The sequence below is a fragment of the Chrysoperla carnea genome, chromosome 3 (assembly GCF_905475395.1).
Source record: "Chrysoperla carnea chromosome 3, inChrCarn1.1, whole genome shotgun sequence".
NCBI classification, from domain to species: Eukaryota; Metazoa; Arthropoda; class Insecta; order Neuroptera; family Chrysopidae; genus Chrysoperla; species Chrysoperla carnea.
The window spans coordinates 8,130,864-8,153,644 of record NC_058339.1 but is presented as its reverse complement, the minus strand read 5'-3'; the positions used below and the strand labels follow the sequence as shown (position 1 = coordinate 8,153,644).

At 28.9% G+C, this 22,781-nt stretch overlaps 2 non-coding genes across 2 annotated transcripts; one reads left to right on the top strand and one right to left on the bottom strand.

The window, feature by feature from the left end:
- Positions 1-4,515: 4,515 nt before the first annotated feature.
- Positions 4,516-4,587, top strand: Trnat-ugu. The gene has a single exon. It is a non-coding gene; the product is annotated as a tRNA-Thr (tRNA).
- An 8,741-nt stretch (positions 4,588-13,328) lies between these two features.
- On the bottom strand, positions 13,329-13,400 carry Trnat-ugu. The gene has a single exon. It is a non-coding gene; the product is annotated as a tRNA-Thr (tRNA).
- Between the last annotated feature and the right edge of the window lie 9,381 nt (positions 13,401-22,781).

Genomic DNA, 22,781 nt, shown 5'->3' with positions numbered 1-22,781 from the left:
AAGAACACATTTAAAAAATTTTAAGAGATAAATTAAAACTTTATATATCAAAAATGATCAGTATAAAAATACCAAAAACTTTTGCTAGAATAACTTTGTTCAAAAGTGACTAAATTCCGAAGAAAATAATTTAACGTAGAACTTTGCGTTAAGTTTTACGGTTTTTTTTTATAAAACGTTAGTAACAAAACGAGTTGCTTCTTAATTTAAAAACTAACTATCTAATTAAAGATAATTATAATTAGTAATTTAATTTAAGGTAAGATAATTTAAGTTTTTTCTATCTCTTACAGCCGAAAGCCCATGCCGAATTAAATGTCTAAGAAGGTGTGGCGTGCACCTATGAACTCATCATTTTTTGTTTAAAAGATTTTTCTCGGAGGGACTTTTATTTCGAGTTTGGTCTGGTCTCAAAAGGTCATATTCATTACGACTTTATTGTATTTTTATTTCAATTTTATTTAAAAAAATATACTAAAATAATCTTACTAAGTATTAAAATATTTGTTGATATCACATAATTTTAGTTAAAATTTATGATTAGTATTTTTGTTAGTGGGAGGACATTGACCATATATAAGTGAGATCAAAAACACTTTGTTTATGTCCTTGAACTGGTCGTTCGTTGTACAATGTGTGTCCATGAACGCGCGTTGTTCACATAGTTTCCTGGATGTTATATATTACTTACTATACATGTACGATCCAGGCACTTTAGCGCAGCTCTCTCTGATTTTATAGACATTATACTGCTGCTACTGTGTACTAGATAGATACATATAGGTATAGAGATATGACGATAGGTTAACATAGGTCGATTGTGTACGCGCGGCTTCTCTGCCATCCATGACAGCTAACTACTCAGTACCTACACTTCTGTGACATTATTTTCATATATTGAAAGTCAACTTTAACGATTTCAAGTTTTAGCAAACTAAAGTTGCTAATCATCTCCTTATGGGCTTAAATACTCAAACTTTCCAACAAGTATCGATTAGCGATTGTTGGCATCTTTAAGTACTTGAGCTTATAATGGTGATTGAAATTTCAGATTTCTAAAAATTCAAAACGACATCTATAAATACTAATCGAAAGTATTATCAAAGTTATGAACCAATACATTTAGTATCATCTATGAATACTAAACAAAATTAATCATGCCTATACAAAAGTTCATCCCACATTTCACGTCCTCCTAGTTCTATTTTGCGATAAATCCTAGCCTATGTTCTTTCCGAAGGTCCCATCCATTTCTGTAAGTAATCAAATTTGGTTCAGTTTCACCTGTCCCGTTATCTGTCTGTAATCAAATCTAGCAAGTCAAATTTGATCCACTTCATGGTTTCCGATTGAGCTGAATTTTTGCATACACATTTAGTTTGGATGACAATACATGGTAACGTGGTGGCGTCTTGATTTTCTCATCGCTTCCACCATATTTCATATATACATATATAAATATATATATATATATATATATATATATATATATATATATATATATATATATATATATATATACACACTTTTTTAGCCTTAAATTAAAAATTTTAATAAAAAATACTTTTTATCTATGAGTCACTCATACCCGACTATTTGTAAAAGCTTGAGGTGCTTAATATCAAGAATGAATCGAAAAATAATTAGGCATGTGGAGTAGATGATTCATTCTTGATATTAAGCACCTCAAGCTTTTACAAATAGTCGGGTATGAGTGACTCATAGATAAAATTATTTTCTACTTTTTATTACAATAAAAACTTGTACCTTATAAAAATTTTGTAAGTTTTATTAAAATTTTTTTTAAACTATTTTTTATTATTTCGCTAAATATTTGCTAAAAATTTGCGACTATCAACTAACATTATATACGACTTGAACTGTTTTTTTTTTGTACAAAATAATAAATTAACTCTGAAGAAGAGTAAAGTGAGTGAACATATAAAATGCAAACACAGAGCATTGACCGATTGTTCAGTATATAATATAAAATACATATATATATATATAAGTACTGTATATCTTTTTTATTATTATTATTATCTTTGTCACACACACACACCCGAAAAAAAATGTGACATTACAGTTTTATAAACAAAATTATAAATGTCGGTGACCTAAAATAAGAGGAGATGATGATTATTTGATGAAATATATCCAAAAAATTACATATAAAATCTAATTATAGAATTTTAAACTTTTATAATATTACATCTATACAATATAGTAGCATTAATGAATGCTTTTTACTCGGAAGTCCTCTCAATAGCAGCTCCGATTCTGATTATTTTTCAAAAATGTTTCTTTTTTGTATACATATTATTTAAAATCAGAAACCTTGTAGAGATCAGATGGTAAACTTACAGTATTGTGAAAAATGTTTTGGTTTATTGCACGGTATATATAAAAACCAAATAGATGCTTTGTAGTGAAGTAATAAGTTATTTTTAACTTTACAATACCAAGCAACTACAAAACTATATAAAATATTGTGTGCACGTGATGCTTATAAATTTGATAATATAGATATCGCTCTTCAATCATCAATACTCTAACTGTAGTCGTCTCTGTTCGTCAAATGATGGATCTTCGATGAACTCATAATGAAATCAAAGTTGTTTTTAAATCATCGACAACATTATATTTTTATGGTATTATTATAAACTGCAAGATTGTTTAAATATTTTAGATAGTTTTTTATCACACTCTCTAGATTTTTTGATATAGAAATATCCAATTGAAATGGATAACCTATATGATTCATCATATTTTCAGCCAACTTTGAACGATAAAATAATAATTAAAAGCTCAGTGACATAAGAATTTTTTGTGATTTTTGTTAATAAAAAAATGTATTTATAAAGTTTTATTGAAATCCCTTGTCTTATCCAATCCCTGCATGTTTCCTTAAAAAAAATCAACAAAATCGGAGCTGTTATTGAAGACTTCCTCAGAATGACTATTTTATGTATTCCTTTATGCGACTAATAATAGACTGTATACGCTACATATTATATTATATCTACAACTTTATAAACTCATTTATTTTTTTAGATGTTAATGACACTGAAATGATAACTATTATATTTTTAAGGTCGATAAATTCATTCATTTTAATATAGCAAAAGTTCATTTTATTTTTATATTATTTATAACAGCTGATTGAATCATTAGTTTTGGCTATTTAACACTTATTTAGTTTGTTTGTCTAGAAGGGTAAAGGTGATATTATAATAAATATATTAACTTCTTTTAAGTTCAAGCAAGCCTACTTATATCCTATTCACTATCACCTCAAGCTTTTAATTATATCTAATAATTTTGACCCAAAAAATCAAAAAATAATGTTCAATGATTGGAAGCGTAGCTTTTGAGATATAATCCAAAATTGGCTACAAAGAGCGATTTTCTCAGAAACTATGCATCCAATCGATACGTAAATCCGATTTTTAAATTTTTTGGGTAAAAATTACCTTATATACAGAGTTTTATCGAAATCGGAAACAAAAACTTTTTCCCGATTTTTTCGATTTTTTTCTAAGGGTTTTTTTTCTAAGGGGTACCCCTTAAGAAAATTTCAAAAAATCGAAAAATTTTTGTTGCCTTCAATATCGATAAAACTTATTTTATAAGATAATTATAACTCAAAAAATCCAAAAATCGGGTTTATTTAATGATTGGAAGCTTGGCTTTTGAGATTTAATCCAAAATTGGACTCAAAGACCGATTTTCTCAGAAACTATGCATCCAATCGATACATAAAATCGATTTTTGCTTTTTTGGGATACCCCTTAAGTACCCATTACTACCCATTTTACTTTACTACCATTTTCAATTTTAACTGACCCAAAAAGTTGAAAGCATAGGTTAGCTCAAAAGCTTTGACATTATAATACCTCAAAAACTTTCTAAAGCTTCATCCACAAAAGCGCATTATAAATAGAACTGAAAAAGCTTTTGAATGCATTAATAAGATTTTTTGCAATCTTTTAAACCGTGTTTACACTTTTTAAATTCGAAGAAAATTAAAATATGATTTCTTTTTCTTGCATACCTCAACACAATGCCACAAGCGATGATAATAACTTTTACCAATCTGATCGCTTTTTGCTATTTTCGAATTATAGCTGTTTAAAATTTGGTGAAAAATTACAATTTTCTTAAATGCGTCATTTGTTTGTCGAGCATTTAAGAAGAAAATGTTTTTAAAACTTGCATTTGCATACAGTCGTTAAAAATAAATGTAAAATTGTTAATTATTTATTCACACTGCACTAGTCATTAGCGTTGTTTTAAAATTTCAGTAATTATTATAACAAGAAGCCAAACTTTTCATAAAAATTACCGTCGATTACCGCCTGTGAAAAGGTGAATAATATTTTTGAAGGTGAGAGATATTAAAATTTAAATAATTTTAAAAATAAAAGTAATAAAAAAGTTATACTAAAGATAAATAATTTTTAAGTGTTTACTATATTATAAAGTCATGTTTAAAATCACTGACGAACACAACAAGCCTCCTTAGCTCAGAGGCAGAGCACTGGTCTTGTAAACCAGGGGTCGTGAGTTCGATTCTCACAGGGGGCAATACTTTCATAGTATATATTTTTTTAATTTTTATTTTATTAATTGTAATTATGTTTATTTCTTGACAATAAACATGTTAAACAATTGAATTTTTAGGGTTGAAACAAATCATGATTTATGGTTTAAATGATACACCTATCGCGATGGGGAAGGAGGGATCAATGAAGATCTTACAGAGGAGGAAGGTGTGTCTAAAAACTCTTGAAGTCCAAGTGACTTACATTAAACACTATTCTTGGAAAGCGAAGCTTTGAAACAAAATAGTATACGTTTAAATCTAACTTCGAACCCTTTATCATACAACTCGAACTAATTATGTACTCTTTGGAGCTAATTAATAGGGTATTAACGTTAATCAAAAACAAATCATGAAATTTGAAAAAAGTTAAAATTTATGTTAAAATATACCTAAATATTCTGATTTCGAGTCATAAAAACACATTTTTCTTTTAAAATATTAAAATTAAAAATCGTAATTTTTAAACTGTATATCACGGGACCTAAAACGCGAGTAAGCCCTGCTGTGATGTCATAGCGGTATGATTCATAGATCACCAATTAGTTCAGTGTAGACAGCTGGGTATAATATATACATAGATAATACGTTTTTATATTTATTATAATCAGATGTCTATGAACATATCTGTCAAACTTATTTGTGTTATTTCGTATAGTGATACCCATATTACGTCATCAAATTGGATGCCCGCGTTTTTGACAGTTTAAAATTTAATTTAAGTTTTTGGCAAGAAAGCGTGTGTATTTTTCCGAAATAAATTTTTGGTGGCTTATTTTTAGCAAAATCAACATTTTGAAGTACTTTTTAAAAAATGTAGTGGAATACCCTATTATGTACTCTTTGGAGCTAAATAATTATTTTATGTTTAGAACAACAAAATCAATTTTTAAATTTTTATGTCAAAGAATTTTTAATATAACATATTTTCATTAACATTATTTATAAATAAACAAATTTAAATATATTATTATATGCGTGTAACAGTTTTAATAATAAAATAATAATTGAGGAAATTAATCACAAAGTGTAATTTACATTAATATGGGTGAATGCGCAAATAATATTAATAACATAATATATTGAATATTAATTTTTGGAAAATTATTATTTTATTTATAAAACTGTTATGGAAATTATGTAAAGTGATACGATCTAGTTTTTATTTATTTTCTGTTGAATAATTTCAATAAATAATTTTGTTTGTGTTGTGCATTTTGAAAAACGATTCAGTGGGAGTAAGTTCGACTCCCTTTCAAACAGTTACGTATCATTAAATGTATAATGACTTGGTGCTGTAAGGGTAGGCGACCGAGGCCAGATTTTTCAACTTAGCCACTTAAAGAGATATGCAAGGATTAAATAATACTAGGGATTTCAATAAAACCTTATAAATACATTTTTTGATTAACAAAGTTTCCAAAAATCACAAAAAATGCCTAGGTCATCGGGCTGTTTATTATTATTTTATCGTTCAAAGTTGGCTGAGCAAATGATGAATCATATAGATTATCCTTTTCAATTGCGATTTTTCTATATCAAAAAAACCTAGAGTGTAATAAAAAACTATCTAAAATTTTAAGACAATCTTGTAGTTTATAATAATACCATAAAAATATAAGGTTGTCGATTATTTAAAACAAAATTTTACTTTAATTACGAGTTCATCGAAGATCCATCTATCAACAGATACGACTATAGTTAGAGTATTGATGATTGAAGAGCGATATCTATATTATCAAATTTATAACCATCACTTGCACAAAATATATTAAATATTTTTGTAGTTGCGTGGTATTGTAAAGCCAAAAATAACTCATTACTTGAATGCATAGCATATATAAGGCATATATTAAGTTACGCCCTCACGGGTAAACAGTGATGTTTACGAAAGAATCATCCAAATAAAAGTTTTTAATGCTTTTTAAAGAATAACTTTTACATTAAAATTTTTGTTCTATCTCTAACGGTTTACAAGAAGGATACTTTTTCATTTGATTGAATGAGCAAAAACATTACACTTTAAAATTGACTTATCTCGGTCAATTTTGAAGCTAAAAAGTCGAAAAAAATAACGAAAATGTGCAGAAATACTTCAGTTAGAACTTTTTTATTCGATGCATATTTTTTTTCTAGATATTACAACAAATTTTTTGTAATTTCTAGAGTGTACCGAAATAAAATAAAAATTGCATTCGCTTGACATGAATCCAAGAAGTCCGGGTTCGAGTCCTGGTTTGAGTATATTTTTTTCAATTCTCTTTAATTAAAATAAAAATGTTTCTAATAGATTTTCATAGTTTAAAATTTGAATTGAACTATGTTAATTATAGCATATACTACACAAATCCAGTTACTTTTAAATATAATAATTCTCATTTACAAATAAACATACATACATACATGCATACATACTCATATACATACATGAACCCACTATAATATTCCATTTATAAATAAACAAAACACTTAACAACTTTGTATTATTTTATTTTATAAATAATATAAATAAACAAATAAATAAATAATTATTATTTTAAGTAGAAATCTGAATGAAACACAAATACAGTAAGTTCTTACTATACTGAAGGGTGAATGAATATTGATTCAATTCCAATAAGTTGGATGTATTCTGGTTTACTTTAAGATCGTTCTGCCATTGGTTTGTAAGAAATTTTCTTCAAATTATGCTGAAACTTGAATTAGTTTGCAGAAACTATTATATTTTCAATTTAATTTTTCACCTAACATTCACGTAGCTAGAGAATTTTCCATATTCCTTTATCCAATTCCATGATTTATCATTAATTTTCAAGCTTGTTTTGCATAAGCTAATGACGATAAATAAACTCGAAGTCTAAAATAGTACCACTAAGGAAAAACCATTCTAGAACCATAATATTAAGATTTATTTTGTTCATTTTATAATTTGTATATCATATCTGTAATAAAATTGCCTATAAATAAAAAGAAAGTAAATGACTCACTTCTACCCGGCCCTTTTGTTCTAAATAAGGCCATATTATATGGATCTTAATGTTTTGTACATTTTTTTCTGATTTTTTGCCTCTGTAATTTTTTTGCCATAGCTCAATCTTCGTCTCGCAGATTGAGTTATTCGAAAAAATTATTTTCAATCTACTTATTTTTTTGTGTAACAAGAATCAATACATAGTATAAAACAAAGTCGCTTCCGTCTGCCTGTCCCTAATCCCTATGCATGTTTAGATCTTTAATACTACGCAACGAATTTTGATACAATGAAAAGGATGTGCTTCAAAAACTTAAAAAAATGTGCATCGATTAAGCTCAAATATTGACAAGTTAAATAACCAGCTTCATGGATTGTTTTTATGTATTTTTAACCTTCTGGGGAATGTGAAAAGGTGGAGCGAAAAAGTGGGGATGAATAATCGAATATTTTCAAATATACCCAAGTGGGGTATCAAATAAAAGAGCATGCTTGACGTGTCCATTACAAATCTGTACCCCTGCGCTCTTACCCCTGTGCAGGGGGATATAGGTGAAAGTGGGGAAACCGATTGTACTACTTCACTTTCGATATTTAATAAACTCACCATTCCATAAATATTTTTATAAGTAATGATACAAAAATGAATATTATTATTATAATACAGACGGACGCGTCTTCTTCAACGATATTCTAAATAGATCGTTTTTATTTATTTGTTCGACCAATATATTAAAACGTTTTTCACGTCTATCATTCGTTCATTCGTCTTCAATATACGTTCTTACTTTGCGTCCGTTGTAGGTATTTCCATTCCATCTAGAGTAGACTACTTTATAATAGTCTGTCTGTCTGTCTGTCTGCCTATCCGTTTATTAGTCACATTGGTCATCTTTGTTTATTTATTATTATTTATTCACAATAAATACGATGAAGGAGTTAAGTTATATTTTAAAAGTGCTTTGCTTTGCTTCTTTGTATTTTATATGAAGGTATAAAATAATTCGTTATTTTACTTAATGTCTACAATCATTTAGAGATTTGTAATCAATAGACCCCTACAGGTTTGTTTGATATCCCTATACAGGTTTGTTTGTTTACGTTCAATGATATAATATTAACACAGAATTGTTATTTTTTCTCACAAAAATGTAATAAAAATATACAAAATGGGATATTTTGACCAGATCCAATTAAATAATTTTATACTTTTTTTAAAAATCCATTCTATTATTAAGTGAAATTTACTAATATCTACTGATTATCATTGGCTACTGGTTATCGAATAAAAGTCGGTGAATGAACAAATTTTTCAATTTTTAGCATACTCGTATCTCCCAAATAAGGAGTTTTTTTGTTGCTTTTGATGAGCTTATTTTGGTAAGCCGGGTTTCTGCAGTCAATAACAGAACACGGTGAATATTATAAATGTGATAGTAAGGATGTTTATTTGTTTGTTACGCTTTCATGCAAAAACTAGCGAATGGATTTAAATGAAACTGTACAACTATCCCAAAATATAATAAGTGCGAAAGTAAGGATGTTTATTTGTTTGTTTGTTATGCTTTCAGGCAAAAACTTGTGAATGAATTTGAATAAAATTGTACAATAATATAGCTCATACATCAGAATAACACATGAGCTATAATTTATAAAGATATATATATTTTTTTTAATTTTAAAATTAAATTTATTCACATTTTACTGCACCATCTATGATCATCATTTTGTACCATAATTTAAAGATTTCTGTAAAAACTTAAAATAGTAAATGTCAAACAATTCATGGCCTTCTTTTCTGATATACTCAATAAATTATGACTATTTTACACTTAAACAAATTGAAAATTGTGCAAATATTTTAGTTCTGTAAAACAATTCCTTCGAATGTTATGGAAGGGAAATAAGTGAGAACAAGATATTTAGTGGCTATAAAGGGGTGGTTTTCACTCTTAAGCCCAGCTAAGCAGGCGGGTTTCAAGTAAATTATAATCGTGAAAGTTTGGATGGATGGATGTTTGTTACTCACACCAGAACGACTGAACGGATCCGAAAGAAATATGGCCTAGAAATAGATTATAGTATGGAATAGCACATAGGCTCTAATCCATGGATCTTGGATAGGTTCCTAATGGGGTTGAGTTAGTACGTGCCTGCGTGGTTTTGGCTCTTACAACCACTCTGTGATCCACGAATTTAAAAAAACTTTATTGGAAAATACGATATTTTCGTTAATTAAAGAAATACTGTTAATTTTTCACCATTATCACCAACGGATTCTTAATTTACTTAGAAAATGTTTTAATTTGGTTTTTTTCTTGACCGTTCTAGGAGCATTTTTTAGGAAAAGTCGATAAAGTACATTCTGTTGGTTTTCAATAAAATGACCGATTTCAAGGTATGATTCACATCATATAAAAATGTATTTCTTTTATATTAAGTTAGAAAAGAAATGTTGTGTTTATTTTGCAAAGGGTCAATGGACTACTCAATGCTATATCATTATGTTCTTGTTAACAGTTACTCTTACTAGTTTAGTTAGTATTATTGTAGCTTAGTTCGCATACAAAAGTACTGCGTTACTGTTGTTGCTTAGATTTGTATTCATTTAAAAGTTTGACATTGTTGTTAAATTCTACACACTATAAGATTGTGTGTTTGTTATATATTCATTATTTATCTGCGTTACTAGCATTATTTAGGCGGGAGAAATAACTAAATTGTTTTCCAAAGACAAAAAGAAGATTTCAATTATGGGATATACAAGGATTGAATAATACAAGGGATTTCAATAAAACTTTATAAAAACTTTTTATGATTAACAAAAAAATCATAAACAATTCGTAGGTCATCGGGCTGTTTATTATTATTTTATCGTTCAAAGTTGACTGAAAAAATGATGAATCATATAGGTTGGATATTTCTTTATCAAAAAATCTAGAGAGTGCGATAAAAAAACTATCTAAAATATTTAGACAATCTTGTAGTTTATAATAATACCATAAAAATATAAGGTTGTCGATAGTATAAAATCAAAATTTTAAATTAATTATGAGTTTATCGAAGATCCATCATTTGATGAATAGAGACGACTACTATACTCATAGTATAGATGATTGAAGAGAGATACCCATATTATCAAATTTATAAGCATCACTTGCACACAATATTTTATATATTTTTGTAGTTGCGTGGTATTACAAAACTAAAAAAAACATATTACTTGCCTACAAAGCATGTATTTGGTTGATAAGTATGTAACGTGCAATAATATTCCAATATTATTGCGCGATTAAAAAGTAATCTTCCAATATAAGAAGGTTGATCTTTTTGGGATAAAATTATGTTTTCATTTTTCAGTTAAACCATTTAAATTAAGTAGTCACAACATGCTGCAAGCGAGATCTTGAATTTTGAAAATTTTTCGAAAATCAATCTTATAATTATCTTGGTCTTGTCATTTGAGGCATCTTAAAACGTAATAATATCATAAAATGTACAATTTCCTGTTTCGGGGTGAAAACTTTACCCCTGTATCAAAACGTCAGCATTGAACGTGTGATAAAGTGAACTTGTCTATCCTATAACAAACTTTTATTATGGAATTTTTTAGTGAATGTACAATATTGAATCAATACAGACATAAAAATATGCAATCACGCATTTCGTCTGGTAATGATGTTACAGTTAAAGTAAAAATGTTTATTTATAAAGTGAATATATTCATTCTGATTCAATTAAAACGTATTAAGTTCGTTGTAATTAGTCATACAATACTTCAGCTACAGGCTCTCAGTTAGCTTTATATTCATACTATGTATATATATGATTAATACGTAGCGAGTTTATATACCGATCATTAGTCCGATAAATGGGTCAGGATCCTGATGTAACTCATCTCAATAGGGTATTCCACTATTTTTGAAAAAGTGCTTCAAAATGTTTATTTTGCTAATAAAAAGCCATCAAAAATTTATTTCGGAAAAATACACACGCTTTCTTGCCAAAAACTTAAATTAAATTTTAAACCTTTTTTAAGCTGTTAAAAACGCTGGCATCCAATTTGATGACGTAATATGGGTATCACTATATGAAATATAACAAAAAAGTTTGACAGATATATTCATAGCCATTTGATTATAATAAATATAAATACTTACTTATTATCTATGTATATATTATATCCAGCTGTCTACACTGAACTAACTGATGGTCTATGACTCATAACGCTATGACATCACAGCAGAGCTTGTCCGCGTTTTAGGTCACGTGATATACAGTTTAAAAATTACGATTTTTAATTTTAATATTTTAAAAGAAAAATGTGCTTTTATGGCTCGAAATCAGAATATTTAAATATATTTTTACATAAATTTTAACTTTTTTCAAATTTTATGATTTATTTTTGACTAACGATAATACCCTATTGCTGGGATCTTGTGGGTTAATCACTTTTCTTTTATTTTGAAACGTATATTAAACGAAACTCGAAAACCTATTTACTAAAAAAACTTTTGCTTAATAGTTTGTCTCGCCGTAAAATTAAGAGTAAGAAATAAAAAAGATAGTATACTTTACCGGTATACTTTAAAATACATCTGAGAACGCCATTGATGTAAGTTGCTTCAGGATTCTGGACCCATTTTTGGGGCTGAGAACTGTTCTACTCTTTAATTGAATATATGAAATGATTCATATAATAATAATTAATATTAAGAAGATAAACTTATAACAATTGTTCAAGATTTAAATCGTATGATTTGTGTTTTAATCATTTCGATAACTACCAAACCATTGTGAATGCATCGTACCACTTCCATATACGAATTGTCTATCTTAATCACCTGTCTACATAAGCTTCATTCAGCATGCATATATAGACTCCCCAATGGTGACAGATTTCAAACGAATTTTTTCTCGCTCATGATTTCGATAATTATTATTGACTTATTAGTTCAAGAGAAAACATCGTTAAAATTTAAAATTGAACAGCGACGCGGACGAGCAACTGCTAGTCTTCAATATAACAACTATTTCAGGGGAAAAGTAATGCGGTTTTAAAATGATTGTACAAACTATTGAGGTAGGCTTCTTCTATATGATTAGTTTATAATTTTCCATGATCAAAGTCTTTGTTAATTATTTAAATAATTAAAACAATAGTTTTTAAATAGTAATTATTAATTATTGAAAAAATATTATACATAAATATGACCATGAAAATAATTTTATTATCAATTTCTTAATAAATAATAAATAATATAAAAATTAAATGTATATAATTATAAATAATATATTATTGTTAACGATATTAAAAAATAATTATACTTTTAACATTACCCTTGATTTTTATATTTTATATAAAATGATAATAAAAAAAGGATCATTAACCGATACAAAAATAATATCAATAACTTTTTCCTTTATCAAATTCCATGATTTATTTCTCATTTAAAACTCAATCTACTGGCTACTGACATCAAATATACTCAAGTGTTAAAAATAAGGTCTAATAATGTAAATTTTTGACGCTAGGTTTTCTTTAATATAGATTTCTAGAGCTAGTAATTCACACTTTTCCAATTAAAAAACTATACCACAATGAAGCCGGATTAATTTAGAAAAATAAAACGTAAGAATGATATCCACTCTTTTTAAAAATCGCTTAATCAAGATCAGTCATATCAAAAAACTATTATCTTCTCTAATTAAACAGATTTTTAAAAAAAATCAATAATTAATGAGTATAAAAATTGCCCCCTGTGAGAATCGAACTCACGACCCCTGGTTTACAAGACCAGTGCTCTGCCTCTGAGCTAAGGAGGCGATGATAATTTGTATAAAAATTTCAAATTTCAAAATAATAAATAAAAAAATACCCTTTTTGATTTCAATAAATACTTATTAAATGGTCTTAATTTATTTTGTTTAAATAAATTGAATTGATTCGTACAATTATAAACTAACAATTGTCAAGAAAATAACATCTTTAGGTATGTTGGGACCAAAATAAAATGGGAGAAAATGATAAAGGCAATGAGGCTATTCGCTCGCTTTTCATAGCCGTGACATGTGCAAACCACCGTAGCCGCAGCGATAATAAATAAAATACCTAATACACTCAAAGAGGTCAAGGATCGCAGCTACTGTTAGCGGCAAATAACGCGCGTATTTTCTTTTAAAGTTATTCGAGTTTTAAAACCGTCGGGTATTAGATACGTCGAAATAACGACGCCGTGTTACGTTCGCGTTTTATTCCTTGGGATAAAAGGAGTAATAAATAATAATGAAAACGTCCCATGTCAAATTGTCAAAAAATTGGCAATAAAACGTATAAAAATTGTGACAACAAAATGCATTGTTGAACAAAATATTGAACAAAAGAAACAATCAAAAACATAAAATATAATACTATCATATCAGAACAACAGCAACGGCCACAGCAAAAGAATGAACCCTTATAAAGTGCATATACATTCATTGTATATGTTCACAATAATATCTAGAAGCGAATAAACTAATAATTGATATGTATGCGTGCGTGTGACCTTGAAGCAGATCCGCACATCGTATCGACCACCACCACTGCACTGTATTAGTTACATGCATCTACACACATAGAAATCTGTACATTTTAGTTCGAAATAAATGAGCACACCCACCACGATTCAACACAAACTTACTAACGGAATTACCATATTGTCCCACATTGCCTTTAAGGTGAATACTGAGCGATTAGTCACTAATCCGAACAATACACAACTGAGCTCGTAGACTGAATTTTTGTCATTGATATTAGGTTTCCACTATCGAAGAGCTCTGATTAGAGCGATTATTTTTTTGCTCATACCAAAACACAAAAATCCCAACATTGGCAATTCAGAAAAGAGGCGATGTTTTTTAATAAGCGAGAATAATGAAGTAGTTAAGTCTCTAAGGAAAATGCGTTCACAACATTTTATCACTGCTGCATCCATTTTTGATGATAAGTAAAGAAGTATAAGCCCCAAGCCGAGTTTTTACATGTCTTGGTGACAAATTGACGTTGTGACTCACTTTCTTTTCATGAAGATGGTGTTTAGTATTCCAGGACCAAAACCATAAGCATAACCGTTTTTATTAAGGATGTATGAGCATGACAACAATGTTTGATTTAAAGGCTCAAAATTTGTTTGTAGGTAGTCTTTTACTCAAAGAATATGTGGTTAAAATTTCAGCTTAGGTATCCGTGCAAATTTTTAAGAAAAAAGTCATTAAAAATCGATATAAAATACATTGGCATATGGAGGAATCTCAAAAAACGACATATTTGAGAAGTTTTTGATAATTTTCATTTGGAATGAATGAAAACAAATTTAAAAAAAACTTTTTAATAGAAAGTAAACATATTAGCAATGAATTAGAAAAGAAAAAAACTAAGTGTCACCGTCCATATAAGGGATGTAAGAGCAGGGTAGATTAAGGGTTGAAATTATTTTTAGCTTATTTTCAACTTTGATGATGAATTTTGTTATAACTTCATGAATGCAGACGAAAAATAAGAATAAAATTTTTCGATATGTGTCTTGGTTTTCGAAATATCGAAAGCTAAATAATTAAACAAAATTTTCAATTTTCGATATTTTGAAAATTAAGCCAGATATCGAAAAATTTTATTCTTACTTTTCGTCTTATATCGTCAAGTAATAACATAAATTTATCATCAAAATTGAAAATATCTATTTTTAAATTTGTGCCCCCACTACCATGCTCATACATCCTTAATAGCCAATGGAAAGAGCAGATCTAAACGCTATTTTTTGTCATTGCTGGTTTCTTTAGGGTCTAATAAGACCAAGAAAAAGTGTTTTCAAAAATGGAGAGAAGATTATCGGGAAGCAAGACATATCGCTTTAAAACACAATGAATGATTTCTAAGTATCCAATATTTCTTCTACCCTTCCTCTTAGAACCAGACGTTTGAAATGATTTCCAAAAACAAATAGTAAGTTTCGTTTCACGTTCCATTTTTTTGCACAATAGTGTGGGTTTTTGTTGTGATAATGCATCGTGTGATGCATGAGGAGCTCACTAGCTCTTTAGCACAGCAGTAACACGCCACTATTTAGATTGGAGCAGTGTGACCAATATCCAGTATGTGCAATGCAATGGTAGATCGTCACTGTGTATTTTGTATTTGATATTTATTTGTTATGCAAAAGGGAATGAACCTGTGTAGACGTGTGTGTGTGTGTGAGGGTGGAAGGGAAGTGAAGAAGGAAACGATGTGTGTAAGTGTGTGTGTATGCTGGTGAACTAAAGGAGACAACCCTTGTGTGGGTCATTGACTGTATTGTTGTGCAGTGCCTCACTTAGAAAAAGTGTTTGGATGAATGTTCGGAGGAGATAGACGAAGTTTTACTTGTTGTGGCTGGATGTTGATGATGATGATACTTTCGACCGCGTCCTGTGGCTGCACTGTGATTGTATTTGTTTGCATGCTCCGTGAGTCCGTGTACAATGCGATCAACAAACTAAACAATCCCATTACGACAGTCAAATTCGATTAAAATCGCATACGCGATGTAAAGTCGCTTTTTTGGTATGTTATTTGACCTCTAAGCAAAAAAAGAATTTGTGCTCCAATTTTCGAAAAAGTCCGAAGTCGGGAAAGAAACGAGATTTTAGAGGGATTTGCTCGTCGTTTCTCGAACGTTCTGCCGCTAGTTATCTAATTCTAATTATCTTCTTTACTATTATTAGTAATTTAAAAGTTTAAAATTTTAACGCGATTCGGCCTTTACCAAAGGATAGAGTGGATACAGAGTTTGTACCCCAGAGCCACCGATCACTTTCGATGATAAACATATTTACACTTCAAGGGGTGCTGCTTGAAGACAGTCTGATGCAATATAAATGTACGAAGGCCTATTATGACAGTCTTCTGCATTGACGAAATAAGATGACCAAGTGTAGTTGACGTAATTTTTGCACCTTTTTCGAAACTATGTTCATTTCTAAGGGCACAGAATACTTTATGACTTTCTTAGTCTTAGATGAGATATCTTGGAACACTATATCAGACTTTGTTGCGGACAGCTGCCTAAAATCTAGAATTATCCAGAATTCCATGCTACTTATTTAGGATATTTTATCTTATATGGGTCATTATCGATTGTCAGACGTATGTGCCACTTACTTGGCAGTAAGTGAGCAGATCCAACATTCAGTGCATCCGTTTACGGAACGGCTGAGCTGTTTAAGTTCTCGCTGGACTTCTTGTAGAAGTGTCTTAAGATGACTCTTCGGCAACCTACCTCCCTCTCCCCCTAAAATTTTCAGAATTGATTTAGACATATAAAAAATTTTTTTATTTAAAATTGTCTTGGTGCTCGCACATCTTTAATTGATCACAGCAAAGATTGATAGAAGCAAATATCGATTTAGATATTTCGCAAATTAATTGAGTCTAAATATATTAAATTACCAATAACATTGACGTATTATTTACTCCTAACTGTGATTCTCATTTTTTAAATCACTTGCCAGACAGATACCAGAATGCATGTGTGTTTGTGTGTGTGCGTGTATAAGTGTGTGTACGCTGTTAGTGAGTGCATGGATACGCTTTTGTGTCTACGAATGCATACATAGTTTCATATATGATATTAATGTGTGTATAATAGTGCCCTTCTGAATATCATCTTCAGAGCAGACATTGTGCTGACTGTTTTGTTGCAGTGTAATCAGAAGGCCACATGACCTTCAACCGTCGGTCAAATATGTATTATACTAACTTCTCCAGTCCATACAACAGACAAAGAAAGGATTATTTATTTGTATTATGTGCTATAGAGGAGAAAAGAGGACATCATCCTCAACTCAAGAAGAGACGATACGATATGTTATTAGTTCAATTCACTACTACAACACCATCGACAATATTATTTTATCGATGATAACCCATCTTCGTCATCACCCACTATTTGTTGTTTGAATTTTTTTTTTAAGTTGTTTGTCTACTGTTAGCCGATACCACGGAGATCGACTTTCATTTTAAGCGACAATTTTTTATGAATTAATTTTATACTTCCAATATTTTATATTTCATTTTGATGATCAATAGGGGATCGGACTTAATTTTTATTATCACTTCGGGTGGAGAATTCTCACTGTACGTTTTGAAAAATCTACTAGTTATGAACGCTTAAAATTCCTTGGAAGGTAACCACTAGTGACGTTAAACGTGGATATCGCCATATGGATTACATATAAAACTTTGTTTTCCTAAAAGAAGATGGACAACCTTTGAATGCAATCTTTGAATGCTTATAAATTCTTCTTTTTTTAATCAATTTTGATTTCATTAGCAAATTTTGTCATGGCATTAAGTCCAATTTTACATTTTTAGAGTAATATGGCCAATTCGATACCAGAATTATCCCCAATTTTTACTGTGATTTACAATCTTAGTGATTGACACATGATTCTTTGACTTTGTAAATCATAATATCTACATAATTATACCAAGTATATATGAAATAAATCAAGGTATACTAACTTTCGTCCCAAGTTTGTACCGCTTAAAATATTGATTCTACGAATAACCTAATTAGTCCATTTTGCGGTTCTCCGCCCGCCTGCCTGTGGACACAATAACTCAAAAACGAAAAGAGATACCAAGCTGAAATTTTTATAGCGTGCTTAGAACGTTAAAAGTGAGGTCGATTTCGTAAATAAGCAACATGTGTCAATTGGGTCTTTAAAACCGTTAGAGACAGAATAAAAGTTTAACGGTAAAAAATGTTCCTTATAAAAAATAAACAACTTTTGTTTGAAACATTTATTCGTAAACATCACTGTTTACCCGTGAGAGCGCAAATTATCCGCAATTTGTATGGTATGTATTATATGAGAATATCAGTTATATATGTGTGTGGCATGTATGTATGTGTAATGGTTACAGTGTAATCAACACTGTCTATACATGGTATTTCAACAATTTACTCAGTCAATTGTTTGTTTTCATTTGTTTATTTTACATTTGATTTAAATAATAGGTACGATACTTTTTTTTCAATGGAATTAAATTATATTTGGAGTAATTACGGTGTTAATATGTTGCACTAATTTATTTTTTATTTAATAATCTTTTGGGGCTACTCTACGTCAGTCTACCTGCATATACTTAAAATTGTCAAAGACAAAAAACTCTGATCATATTGTCTGTGCATCATTTTTGATTTTTTTTTTTAAGTTTTATATTTTTATTTAACCACAAATTTCTTCAGAAAAAACGATGATGATGATATTTTTGTCTGGATAAAATTTTGACACTTGGAAATAATTTATTATGTAAATACATATTAGATTCAAACATTTATACTGAGAAATAATATTGTGTAAATATTAATAAATATGGATAGGGTAGTATTTAAAGGTTTTTAAAACTTTTGGGTGATACAAAAAGTATATTTGTTTATTTTTACATTTTTTAACTTATGAGCGCCGCTAATCATAGATTTAATTTATTAGAATTCAAAAGACGACACAGTAAGATAATTTTTATCTGTGGGTGGTATATGTGACTAATTTCATTTTATCGAAAATGTTCTCTATAAAAATGGTCTGGTTTTTTTTGAAAAAGGATCAGAAAAAAACTAAACCGACAAATTTTCATCGATTTTCGTTTATAAATTTGTCATTTTTGGTTCTACGACTCAAAGTTACTCAAGTTGTAGAGAACTTTATTTGCAACAAAAATATTCTAATAATTTTTTATGAGACCTGTCAAATAAAACCTTAAAACCATTTGTACCCCTTTTTCCAAGATGGAAACCTTGGAATAAGGGTTGCAATTCCACAAACTTGGATTGCACTTTATTACACTAACTCCTCCTTGAAATGATATCTATAAACAAAAATTGCGTGGTCTGGCAAATGCAACCCCAAAAGTAATTTTTCAATGACTATATAGTTTTTAAGAAGATGGAAACTTAAGATTTGCTGGACCCTCACGAGAAAACAAAGATATTTACGAAAAAATGTTTCCAATAAAAGTTGTATATTTTTAGATATGGAACATTTTTTGTACTTAAATTTTTGTTCTACCTGTTACGGCTTAAAAAATGGATGATACGAACCCATGACACAATTGAGTTATATTGCTCGTTTACAAACTCAAAGTTACTTTTTACGCCCTAAACATCGTATAGAAATTTCAGCTCGATATCCCTTTTTGTTTTTAAGTTATCGTGGTGAACGGATAAATTAGGTGATTTTATGAACACTTATACCAAAATTTGTTTATTTTCTAGCGTTAAAAACTTGTCATGCAAATAAATATTGTGTGATGCATATAAATAATATTTTGGTAAATATAAAATTATTTTATTTAAAATATAAAGAAAGTGTTTTCACTTTTTATGTTAATTATACTTTAAAAGTCACCAGATGGTGTAAATCGTTTTAGTGGTCTATTAAATTTTAAATAATAATGATATCTATTGTATTATTAAAATAATAATTGCCTTTTTTGTGACAAAGCACGATTTTTATCCTTATAAGTACATTTAAAAAAAATGACCGATTTATTGATAAAAATATTCAAATTCAAACCAGATAAACCCCGCCACCTGGCGATAATAATTCTAACCAATTAAAACAGGAATGGATTCGTTTCCAGTAGTTCCAAGTAATAACTTCTTCGTTTTTTAATCAATTTTAATTTAACTTTCAAATTTTGTTATAGTATCAAGTTATACATTTTTATGGGTAATGTAGCAAATTCTATATCAGTCATATCTACCCAGTTGTGTCTAGTTTCAAAGTGATAGCAATTTCTTTTTGATAAATTTTTAATTTTATAGTTTCAGGGTTGTTATAATAATTGTATAAATTCGAAGGCAGATTTCAATTCTTTTTGGTGCACCAATGGGATGTTGTTATTTTTAATTTAATTTTTTTTTGAATGTCAAAAAGGACCTTGACATTCCAATAGATTCAAATTAAACTCACATAAAAATAATAAACTAAGATAATAAAAACTAAAGTGATAATTCATACACGAAATAATGACACTGGCAGCAGATATACTACATAGAAATTGAATAATTTTTTTATAAATATGATTTGATTAAACTGACTAACGTTATAATTAAGCAAAAAAAACTTGTCATCAAAATTATAGCTTTAATTATAAGTTATGTCCACATGTAGGAAGTTGTTTTGTACAAATTATGAACCTTAATTCATGACTCATTTGCTCTTGAAAAATAATAAAGGACAACGCACAGAACAACATGTAATTTTATATAACTATCAAATTTTTAAAAAGCAAATGCTAGGATGGTTTTGACTTTGACAGTCACTGACTAAAAATATCAATAAATGATGAAAACAAAATATATTTCTAAATTGCATATTTTATAGATTTATCAGATTTGCCCTCGTTTAGCCAACAAGCACAACACATTGTATGTACCTACCTCTCTATATTAATCTATGTATGCCATGAAATCAAAAGTAAATATTTGAATGCATTCGCATCAATTTCATTTAAAAGAAAGTAAGAGTTTAGATATATATTTCTCTATAGAGAGAAAGTATGTCGTCATTTAAAAAGTGTGTTAGTTAGTTTTTAAATATTTTTTTTACCAACATGACAATTATAAATGAAATTATTTTTGATAGAAATTGTAAAATTAAATTATTAAAATTTTAAAAGCATACTCTGTAAAATATTAAATACCTACTAATTTTAGTCCTAAGATTGAAACGCTTAGAAATATTGATAATATATACGAACAAAACTTGGGTACCATAATTAGTCCATTTATTCCCGTTTGTCTGTCTGTCTGTCTGTCCGTCAACATGATAACTCAAAAAAAAGAGATATCAAAGACACATCTGATTATAATAAATATAAATACTTATTATCTATGGATATATTATACCCAGCTGTCTACACTGAACTAATTGATGGTCTATGACTCATATAGTTCCAAACTTATTTTACATAAAAAACAAAACACTTTTTACGAGGACACGGAAATGCCACCAGTGCTTTCATGTGCTATGAGTGTGAGTTTGTGACTGTAAAATGCACTATATTTTATACATATAACGTGTGCTACAAGTATTGTAATCTGGCTTGTGCTGCTTAATGCTATTTTTTTTTCAAAGATTTACAGCTACACATATAGATGATGATGAAGTCAAATGTATGTAATACACATTGTAGTTAATATTTTTATGACATAATTTGATGACGAATCATTTACGGATTGAAGGTCGCACGAGCTATAATGATCTCCTACTGAGTCGAGTATATTGTATACAACCATTCAATATTCAATCTACTTTTTTATAAATGATTCTTTTTTGAAATGCTACATTGTTTTTGTGTATGAAAGGAAAATATTTAAGACTTACGTTTCTAATTTTGAAAGTGAACTCTGTGACACGAAAATTTAGAGTAAATTTTTTCGATATATACCATAGTATTTGAAATATTGATGCCTAAGGTTTTAGAGAAAATCACTTATAGAAGAAATACACAAATGCCTTCTAGATTTAAGATCAGTGATTTCGAAATCTTTAAGCACTTCGGCAACATGTTTCTTTTAATTCAGCTAGAAGTATTTCTAGCATGTATAGAAGTGCCTTATTAATTCTAAGGCATCACTTTCTAGCATGTATAGAAGTGCCATCGAATTTGTGTAGTTGTGTCAGTCAGTCTTTCAGTAGCTTCACTTACGAAAACGAAAAAAATTTCCATACCGTTGGCCCAGCAGTTGAGTTGCATCAGAATCAAAGGACATACTCATTTTTCGGGCTAAAGATCAATAGACAATTGAATTTTTTTTAAAACCGTTTTTTTGGAATCTTAAGGGGGGAAATTGACGTGTTCTAAGGATCTCATCAATCAACCATTGGAATTTCTGCGAAAAATTTTACTACTCTTTTAACCATAACTCCTGAACTTATGTTGACTATAATAATTCCAATAGAATTGTTTAAACATTGATCGACAATTGTATCAATATGTAAATAATTTAACTGGTAATTTAAATATAAACATATATTTATTATTAGTTATTACTAATATTAATGGAATGCTCAAAATTTTGTTGCTGATAACAACTACAATGTGTCGTTCACGATTCTTTATTTCTGGTTATCGAAAAAAATAGACCGAAAATTTTATTGACCGAGAGTACTGTCGTA